Source organism: Malaclemys terrapin, chromosome 2 (genome assembly GCF_027887155.1).
Source record: "Malaclemys terrapin pileata isolate rMalTer1 chromosome 2, rMalTer1.hap1, whole genome shotgun sequence".
Lineage (NCBI taxonomy): Eukaryota > Metazoa > Chordata > Testudines > Emydidae > Malaclemys > Malaclemys terrapin.
Window position 1 is genome coordinate 278,450,792 of NC_071506.1, and position 11,074 is coordinate 278,461,865.

The 11,074-nt window shown below is 43.6% G+C and overlaps 1 protein-coding gene across 4 annotated transcripts in view; it reads right to left on the bottom strand.

The window, feature by feature from the left end:
- Positions 1–10,746, bottom strand: part of SEC22C (SEC22 homolog C, vesicle trafficking protein) — a 34,684-nt gene extending 23,938 nt beyond the window's left edge. Inside the window, exons 1-3 of one of the 4 annotated variants that reach the window (XM_054016647.1) lie at positions 10,658–10,710; positions 4,018–4,083; positions 1,315–1,568 (exon numbers count right to left, since the gene is read on the bottom strand). The gene's annotated coding sequence lies outside the window, so the exon portion shown is untranslated. Of the gene's footprint in view, positions 1–1,314; positions 1,569–4,017; positions 4,084–10,657 lie in introns of all 4 variants that reach the window. The other 3 variants (XM_054016645.1, XM_054016649.1, XM_054016648.1) reach the window with 3 other exon arrangements.
- Positions 10,747–11,074: the final 328 nt, after the last annotated feature.

The following is an 11,074-nucleotide window of genomic DNA, read 5'->3' on the forward strand; positions in this document are numbered from 1 at the left end:
AATGTTCTCTCCCTGAAAGAATTCACCAATTTCTTCCTGATAGCTTTTTACTCTAGAAATCTCAGGAACATTGGAAGAGATATTCAAAGATAAAAATAGCACTTGCACATTTAACTCACACTGACTAGCTCTCATTTCCACTAGCCCTCCTGTTAGTCATCGAATGGTACATCTATACCACAAATGATGGTATGTTTGCAGTGCGGTTAGACATACCCATGCTAGCTTTAATCTAGCTGGTGCGAGTAACAGTGGTAGTGAGGACGTGGTGGTGCGAGCTTCAACACAGGCTAGCCACCCCAGTACCAGCCTGCCAGGGATTCTAGGTACATACTTGGGTTGCTAGCCCTGCCCAGGGTCCATGCTGCCACATCTTCGCTGCTATTACTCACACAAGTTAACTTAAAACCCATGTTGCAATCACACCTTAATCTGCACTGCAGACATATTCTTACTGTTGCAGACAAATCCTAAATTCCTAATGTAAAAAACAAACAGGAAATAGGTTTTTTGTCCAAAAACTTTCAGGACTTTTTTATATAATATATAAAAATCAAAAGAGGGGACAACCCTAATTCTTATTGCGGAAAGGGATCTCGGGATCATAGTGAACCACAAGCTAAATATGAGTCAACGGTGTAACACTGTTGCAAAGAAAAAAAAAAAAGCAGCAAACATCATTCTGGGATGTATTAGCAGGAGTATTGTACGCAAGACACAAGAAGCAATTCTTCCACTCTACTCCGCGCTGATTAGGCCTCAGCTGGAGTCCTAATTGTGTCCAGTTCTGAGTGCCACATTTCAGGAAAGATGTGGACAAATTGGAGAAAGTCCAGAGAAGAGCAACAAAAATGATTAAAGATCTACAAAACATGACCTATGAGGGAAGATTGAAAAAATTGGGTTTGTTTAGTATGGAGAAGAGAAGACAGAGGGAACATGATAACAGTTTTCAAGTATATAAAAGGTGATTACAAGGAAGAGGGAGAAAAATTGTTCTTCTTAACCTCTGAGGATAGGACAAGAAGCAATGGCCTTAAATTGCAACAAGGGCAGTTTAGGTTGGACATTAGGGAAAACTTCCTAACTGTGAAGGTGGAATGAATTGTCTAGGGAGGTTATGGAATCTCCATCACTGGGGATTTTTAAGAGCAGGTTGGACAAACACCTGTCAGGGATGGTCTAGATAATACTTAGTCCTGTCATGAATGCAGGGACTAGACTTGATGACCTCTCAAGGTCCCTTCCAGTCCTGTGATTTTATTGTACAAAGAGTTTGTCCTGAAGCAAACTAATTTTAGTAGGCAAGCATACCTCCTAGAATATTGGAGTATGCTGATCAGCTCACTGGCAAGTTTTTTCAGATGATCCATTGAGTTCTATTTCTAAGATGATGTGTAAGTTGATGCCTTAGTCTTCTAGCATTTTTGCTGCTGAACTCTCACGGTACATTTTTGAGGGACATATCCGCTGTGCTTCTTGAATGTACCAGATACAGTGTGACACTTAATTGGCTTCCATGGGATATTAGGTGGCCTGCTAAGGAAGAATCATAGAACTCAAAGAAACTGCAAAGAAAAGAAAAAGAAACATTGTTCACTCATATTTAGCTTGTGATCCACTATGACTCCCAGATCCCTTTCTGCAGTACTCCTTCCTAGTCAAAGGATATTAGCGTTCCTAGACATAAGGATCATCTAGTGCGAAATCAGAATTGTATATATGATGTAAAGTACATCTAATGCCCAAATGGTATTTAAACTTTGTTTTACAGTACGGGGGGGAGAAAAAAAAAAAAAAAAAGACAATTCAGAGAACTTGAAGGTATTTTCTCCACCCAGTTCATATTAAAAAAAAATTGCTCAGCATTGTAGGCAAAAGCAATTAATGGGGTGAGGTAAATAAACCCTCAATCATAGTCAAAAGTACACTGTGTAACTACGGGGTTTGGCATGCTGAACTGGCCACCATATCAAAAAAGAGTAAGGCACTTAATTACACATAATTCAATTTCTGTTGTTATGAAACTAGACAACCAGAGGGAGCAAATCCTCCATTCTTAGAATAGTGCTGGCATTTGTGATACGATTATATTTATCAGAACTATGAAGTTGTGACGTTATCTAATTAAAATATAACCACGCAAACTACTGTTGCTACCACTGCTATATAATTGCAGCAAATCTTATACAAAATATAACTCATGGCCAGAAAGGGTTAAACAGCTTGCAGGCTGAATGACACAAAGCCGGCCTTTAAAAACATGTTAGAAATGTTAATTAGGGCCACTGCATGCTAAATAGGCTAGAACTTTGAAATACAAACCTACGTTGTTAGACATTAGAGGTAATATTAATTGTGTGTATCTTAGATACTACCCGTGTAATCCAGACAGTTCCTGTCTGTCACTAGAACTACTGATTCAGAGATCAAAATGGAATATTAACATTTAGATGAATCTTTGGTAAAATAATGTCATTGTCTACATGTCTCTTTGAAGTTTGTGATAGACTGCCTAATGGATAAATTGCCCTATGTTAATTTGTGTAACTAAGTAATTACTGGTGGTGTTTAAGCAAAAGGTTACATCAAAAGCCTATTGCAGGGGTCCCCAATGCGGTGCCTGCGAGTGCCATGGCGCCCACCAGGGCGTCTAAGTGCGCCCGCGTACTGACTGGCGGACGAGCATCCACAATAATGCCGCCGAGAAGCAGCAGCATCCAGAGGCATCGCGGCGACGCCTCTGGATGCTGCTGCTTCTCGGCAGCATTTCGGCAGAGATGCCTATTGACGTTGCCGCTTGTCGGCGGATGCTCGTCTGCCGCCACTGTCCTCCGTGGCGCGTCATCTGACGCCCGCCAAACGAAAAAGATTGCGGACCACTGGCCTATTGTTTATTAACCAGGACTACATGGTCAAGTGGATGCTAGAACACTGAATAAAAAGACCGTTTGGTCCAGATTCTGTCATCTCAGACCTGCTTAAGCTTCATCAGGGGAAGTTTGAGTCGCAAGACTGAGGTCCCAGTTATGCTGGTACGTCCTGAATAGGATATTTAGACATTAGACTATAACCTAATAACTGAATTCTAAAGGAACTCTTTGCAACTACAAAGCTCACCATCTCGGCTATGAATCTGAACCTCAGGGATTGAACTCATGTCTGTATGTATATTGATCTTTTAACCATACTCTTGTTTTTTAATAAAATTTTAGTTTAGTTAATAAGAATTGGCTGTAGTGTGTATTTGGGTAAGATCTGGAATATTCAATAACCTAGGAGGTGATGTGTCCGATACTTTGGGATTGGTAGAACCTTTTCTTTTATATGATGAAATAAGATTTTCAGAAATCATCATATTTGACTTAGGTACCTGGATGGAGGCCTGAGGCTGGATCACTTTAAGGGAACTGCATTGTTTGGACTTCTAAGTAACCAGCAAGGTAATAAAGAAGCTGTTTTATGCTGGTTTGGTAAATCTAAGGGTACGTCTACACTACCCGCCGGATCGGCCAGGTAAATCAACCTAAGATAGGCCGACTTCAGCAAAAGTTGCGTATCTTAGGTCGACCTCCCTCCCCCAGAGTGTAGACCTAGCCTAAGTATTGGAATATCCACCAGCTTTTGGGGGTTTGTCTGCCCCATTCTTTGCAGTTCACCCTAATTGAGTGACCACGGCTGGTCCCCACTGGGACCCTGGTGACAGTAGAGAAAGAAAGAGCCACAGAGGGCTTGCATGCCATTAAAAAGAGAAAAATAGTCATTCGCTAAATTGAACGACACTACAGAAGTGTTACTGTTGAGCTTTTAAGATAGAGAGTAAAAAAGTTAAAGCAGTTACTGTTTCTTGATACTATTTGTTTCACAGCTTGTGTTTAAAACAGATTTTGTTAAAAAAAAAAAAAAAAAGACGAACCACTAAGCCCCAAAATAATTACACTTCTGTAATCATCTATTTAACAATTACTCCCATTCCACTGATAAACAAGATACATGAGAGTGAAACATCATACTGACCTTTCACCTGCTCTTGTAATATCGATGTTTAAAACAAACAGTGCACAAAAATGCCCAGACTTTAACCTACTGAAAAAAGTTTGTTGGTTCAGAAGAAGTATAAATATTAGCATTGTTAACTTTCAACTGAGATCAGCTCCTCAAAACAGCAGAGTTCTCTCAGTTACTAGGTGCTATTGGTAACAGATTAAGATGAATTTATCTAAAACTGTTTCAGATCTATATAAAATAATGAATGGTATAGAGGAGGTACATCGGACGCTTCTACTTACCCTCTTGTAATAGAAGAGCAAGGGGACATTCAATTAAATGGAAAGGCAACAAATTTAAAACATAAAAACAAAAATCCTTTTAACACATCACATAATTAGCCCGTAGAACTCTTTGCCTCAACAAACCAGTGTTGCTAAGATTTTAGGATTCAAAAAGGAATTAGACATTTGTATGGATACTGAGAACACAGATAGCTATGTTACCTAGAATGAATCACTTTTCATCATTTTCTAAGGAATTGTGTACAACTTTTAAAAGCATCTACTCATGAGCAGAAGATAGAGACTTATATATTCTTGACTGATTTGGGGTTTTGTTAGAAAACTGGTAGGGCCTGGATTAGAGATCAGCACTAATGTCACCCCATAAAATTCAGGGCAAACCTTAAAAAGATTTAACTCACAAGTTTGTTCCACGCCTCTGTCATACACAGAGGCCACAGCTTGTCATCAAGACACTGAAAAACACTTAGCCCCACCTACATCTCCAAACGAGGCTGCAAACTAGGCATGTTCTCTCCATCTACTCTGCCTACAAGACCAGCCTCAACACCCCATTCATTTTTCTGCTCTCACTTTTACCTGTGTTCATTCCATGCTGCCCCACAGGCATAGAATGCCTTCCAAAAACCTGTTTCCCAAGCCATCTCTCTTCTGCTTGTTTAAATTATCATGGCCTGTATTCACTTGCAGGTGACATGATAAAGTTAGTTCTTAAGAGAGATTAATGGACTCATCAGGATGTGTACCTGCCTGAGTAACTGCACGATCTTATTACGCTAACCCTTGTCTACCTCTCCTCTTCCCCAGTTTCCTTTTCTGTCTATGATCACTTGTCTGAATTTAGGCCCCAATCCAGCCATTGGATCTGTGTAGCAGACCCTTGCACGTATGCAGAGCCTCTCTGAAGCCAACTACACCTCTACCTCGATATAATGCGGTCCTCGAGAGCCAAAAAAAAAAAAAAAAAAAAAAAAAAAAAATCTTACCGCGTTATAGGTGAAACCACATTATATCAAACTTGCTTTAATCCACCGGAGTGCACAGCCCCGCCCCCTGGAGCATTGCTTTACCGCATTATATCAGGTCGCATTATATCGGGGTAGAAGTGTCATTACTGTTTTTGTGAAACACCTATCATACATTTTGGTGCTCAAAATTAAGAAAACAATAACGTGCTCTCAGTATTTTCATTTATAGCCTCTGACCACACGCTACTGAAACATTTAATAAAAAATATTTTGCCAGTCCAGTTATACTACCAGCATAGACGGGACATAACTTCACATAAACTTTTTTTAAAGGGCCGTTTCAACTAAGTAGGTGGAAACTTACATAAGAACCAAGGTACGTCAAATTTCAACATGAATGAAATACACTCGTACATCTAATAATATTCCAGGGATATGCTTTTTAACCTAGGGCTCACATAAAGACTAGTCAGTGTATTGTGTATGATTGAATTAGACATTTACTGTAGTATTATTGCACCCCCTCCATGGGTAAATAAGCGCTCCCATTTATAAAACAGGCCATACATTTTCCATTCAATTTTTTTCATATTTTGCAATTTAGAAAATGGATCCACCCAAAAGGCTCTGAGCACAGATGCAGACAAGCTGCCTGGCTGTGCTTTTAAGCAAAAAATTCCTCTACTGTTGAAAGAGTTTGTCTTTGTTTAGTCAGAATGGGAAGGTTGGTAGCACTCAGAAAGCTGGAGTGTCCTGACTCAAGTATCTATTCTCCTTCTCATTGCTCATTTGAGTCACCTTTTACCTATGGAAAAGCTGCATTTAGGCCAATTTCAGCCCAATGATTTATTAACTTCCAGTTACTGGGTCAAGTTCTGCCCTTGGCCAGACGTACACAATCCCACTGAAGACTGAGGGAGAGCTGGTAAAGTTACATCAGTGCTCAGGAAAGCTTTAGAGGAAGTTGAGGTTTTTTGACTGTGCATTTGATTAAAATTTGTGTTTTGCTACATGTAATACACCTTTGATCTCATTTTCAGATGGACCAAACACCAACAGCTTCCACTGACGGCAGAGGGAGCTGGGGGTGCTCAATACCTCTTTAGGTCTATTAGGCACAGAACAGTCTAAACCAGTGGTTCCCAAACTTTAACAACCTGTGGACCCCTTTCACTAACATGTTAAGTCTCGCGAACTCCCTCCTAAAAATGAATACTTCCAGTGATTTTCTCCTTTACCTGAGTATAAAAGCAGTGATCTTGGAAATATAAAATTTGTTTTTATGACATGCTTATTACATACTATTTATCATTACAGTATTTTTATTACATTATGAAAACGGCAACACTCTTCCAAGATCTCACTTTCGTAGCTTGCATCACTCTGAATAAGCCTGTTATAAGACAAGGCTCCTATGTTTCATCAAGGACTGTCAGATGTGAAACAGCAGGAAGGTATTTAAGAAGCCAACTCAAAGCATTCCTCCTACACAAGCATTCAGGTCTTGAGAAGTCCAGGCAAACAATGTATGTTAAAACAAAGCTTAAACTTCTTCTTCATAATAATTTTAAAAATACTATCTGCCTATTTCATTTTAAAAACAGCAAAAAATATCCACCTCCCTTTCCATTTCTTATAAGGAGTCTTGAAGTTTAAATCTCCTCAGTGTGATAAAGATGCTTGCTTTGATCTGCTTAGCTCTTGGAAGTCCAGGGGCTCCAGGTTTCTGGTCCCGTTCTCCCTAGGGACAGCTCTGTCCGCCATTAGGGAATTTTTCCTGCCCGAGAACCCCCTATAACATTTTGCGAACCCCCAGCGGTTCACGAACCCAAGTTTGGGAACCACTGGTCTAAACAAACATAAAGGAAATATACAGCTTCATCAGCATTTAACAGAGCTGCAGATCACATGCGGATATTTTGCCTCAGCCAATAAAAGAAATAAAAATAAAGGGGATGAGAGCGTGTATGGGTGGAAGCAGGAGCGAGGCCTTTGTCTTTTCCGTGGAAGCAGGTATCCTGGATGGATTGTACTGCTCCCCGCCACACCTGAAGAGTCTGTCCTTCCTTACTACATATAACAGTGTTATCGAAGTGTATAATTGTAGTCGGGTCAGTCCCAGGATATTAGAGAGACAAGGTGGGTGAGGTAATATCTTTTGTTGGACCAGCTTCTCTTGTTGTGAGAGACAAGCTTTTGAGCCACACAGAGCTCTTCTTCAGGTCTGGGAAAGGAACTCCCAGCGTCACAAGACAAGGTGGAACAGATTGTTTAGCACATAGTTAGCACAAATGCACCACACAACCAGTGACATACCTCAATGATATTTTCAACCTCGGACAGGCAACCTAAAATCCCTTATAGATTTCCACTAGAACTTCAACAACCACGATCCATCCTTTAAACCAGTGGTTCTCAACCACGGGTCCGAGGCCCCCTGGGGAGCCACGAGCAGGTTTCAGGGGGGCCGCCAACCAGGGCCAGCATTAGACTCGCTGGGGCCCAGGGTAAAAAGCCAAAGCCCAAGCCCCACTGCATGGGGTTGAAGCCTGGGTCCTGAGCCCCGCCACTTGGGACTGAAGCTGAAGCCTGAGCAATATAGTTTCGCAGGGGCCCTGTGGCATGAGGCGCGCCAGGCAATTGCCCTGCTTGCTATACCCTAATGCCAGCCCTGGCTTTTATATGCAGAAAACTGGTTATTGTGGCACAGGTGGGCCATGGAGTTTTCATAGCATAGTGAGGGGGCCTCATAAAGAAAAAGGTTGAGAACCCCTGCTTTAAACTCCCTCTGGAACAATCCCACACTAGCATCAGCTTCCTGGACACCACAATCACCTTCAACCATGGAACCCTGCAGACAACCATATACAAGAAACACACGGATTACCCCACCTATCTTCATAGAGCCAATAAACACCCCAAACACACCAAGAAATCTGTTATCTACAAACAGGCACTTGGATCCACAGAATCTGGAATATACACCTCTACACATTTAAAACTATCTTCACCAAACAAGGATAGTCCACCAAAGAAGTAGATTGCATCATGAAATGGGCCACCCAAATACCCTTAACAAATCTGCTTCAATACAGAAATAAAACCCCCTCTGATGCCTCATCCCTTCTTATCACCTACCACCACCCCACACTGGAACCCACACAGGGTATCATCAAACTACCACCACCCATAGTCAATAGGGACCCCATCCTGAAAGAAATCTTTCCTGAACCCCCTCTTCTGGCCTTCAAACAACCCACAGCCTCTCCAAGCTCATCACAGACCAGGACACACCAACTCAAAGCAAACCTGCCGACACCCCCACACACAACACATCTTTCAAGATCAATGGATCCTACACATGCCAATCACAACATGTGGTATACCTCATCCAGTGCACTCAATTCCCCAATAACTATGTGGGTGAAACCAGATGACCACTACACTCTCAAATGAACTCACACAGGCAAAGACAAAAACCTGTGGGTGAACACTTTTCATAAAGTGATCAATATCTGACTATCAGTCCTCACCCTTAAAGGAAACCAGCACAAGAGCCTGGGAGCTTAAATTCATTACTTTGCTAAACAGCAAAAATCATGGACTGAACACTGACACTGGATTTATGGCTTATTTTACAACTTTTTTTTTTTTTTTTGGTCCTATGACTGCAGAGGTGTTAACAGGCCTCTCTACCTTGAATGATCCCTTACAATATGTGGGGGCGGGGGGGGAAGAAGAGGAGGCTTTGTGGCACCTTGGAGACCAACAAATTTATTTGGGCATAAGCTTTCGTGGACTAGAACCCATTCCATCAGATGTATGAAGTAAAAGATACAGGAGCAGGTATAAATACATGAAAGGATGTGGGTTGCTTTACCAAGTGTTAGTCAGTCATAACCCCACATCCTTTCATGTATTTTGTATCTTTTACTTCATACATCTGATGAAGTGGGTTCTAGCCCATGAAAGCTTATGCCCAAATAAATTTGTTAGTCTCTAAGGTGCCACAAAGACTTTTTTTTTTTTTTTTTTTTTTTGCTGATACAGACTAACACAGCTACCACTCAAACCTGTCACCTTAGAATATGTGACAACTACTCATGTTAACAATATGTTCCACTGTGCATTTTGCTGTGCCACTTTGAGTTCCTTTCCCAGACCTAAAGAAGAGCTCTGAGTGGCTCAAAAGCTAGTTTCCCTCACCAACAGAAATTGGTCCAATAAAAGATATTCCCTCACCCACCTTGTCTCTCTAACATTGTTATAGTTTTTCATGCAAATAGAGTCTTGTTGACTCGAGTTATCTAAGGACCAGTCTCCAAAAGCAGCCAGCAACTACACCTATCGGCCCTTCAATTGCCCACTTTTCCACAGTCACACCTATATTGTGAACAACTAGAACAAAAATTGTTCTCGCAGCATAGGAAGAGCTAAATTCCAGACCTAGCAGGATTTTTGCAGTTTGGGAGCACAATACAATCCCATCCACAAACCACATCTTCAAGACATCAGGAGCATATAGTGCTACTTCCAAGTGTCCCAACACAGTTGTTTTTAGAACAGGTAGTCAACAGGCAGACTGTAGGCCAGAGGCAGACCACCAGACACTGTTGAATGGACCCCAAAATCGATTTACTTATTATCTTTAATTATTATTTTCTCTGGAGTCTGGACCTTGACAAAAAATATAGACAAGATCTAGTGCCCAACACATCGCCCTCCCGTAACCAGGTGTTTCTCCAGCAGTGAGCTGCCAACAAGGGCATCTCCTCCATGCACATCCACTGAGCAGTGTTGCCAACTCTCATGATTTTGTCATGAGCCTCACAATAATGGTTTTCCTTAAAGCCCCAGCTCCTGGAATCAAGTGGATATGCGATGATTTCAGACTTCATTCTTAGAGGGAAAAGTAAGTTTCTAGCCCTCATGGCTGTGGAGAAATGTGAGCTCAGGGCACCCTAAAGGCTCAAAATGCAGAAGGCAAATAAAAACACCAAATCTGTTGTTTTTACATAAAAATCATGAGATTAAAGTCAGTCTCGTGATTTTCGGTGAGAATAACTCATGAATGTTGAAGATTTGGGGTGGGCAGTACAGGCTCTGTATCCCCAGCACCCCCCACACACCAGCCTGCCCCCCAACCCCCTCAGCCTCGCCACTAGCCTGCCCCACCCCCAGCCCAGCCCTCACCCTCTTCAGCCCCCCCACCCCGCTCCGCCAGTAGCCTACCCCCGGGCCCCACAGCTCCCCCATCAGCCCCCCCTTCAGCCCCACACCCCAGCCTCGCCCCCAGCCTGCCCCCCGCCCTGCACAGCTGCCCCACCAGCCTCCCCCCACAGCCTCGCCCCCAGCCTGCCCCCCGCGCTGGCGGCTGAAGGGCTCTTGGGCTCTCACCTTCCCCACCGCGGGCCCGGTCACAGCCACCAGGCGGCGGCCCCACAACAAACCCGCCCCGCCGAGACGGCGGCTAGAGAGTCCATCCCACCCCGGAGCATGCCGGGAACGGGGGGGAAGCAGGTGAGTCCGCCCGTGGAGGCTCGGCTCTTAAAGGGCCAGGCCGCGGAGCGGCTCTGCCGGGAAGCGCTGCCTGGCCCCAGGGCTTCGAGCTCAGCCCGCCCCGGGCCCGCGCGGGACTCCCCGCTCCCCGCCTCTCCCGGGCCGGCCGGGCCCCCCGAGCCCCGCGCCGCGGCGGCTCCCTCAGCAAGGGGGCGGTGATGCTGGGAGCCCCTGGCCCAGCCCGGCCTCGGCGCCGTCCGCAGCTGCGCCCAGCGTTCAGACCCTGAAGCCAGATCCTCCTGGGACTTAGGCGCC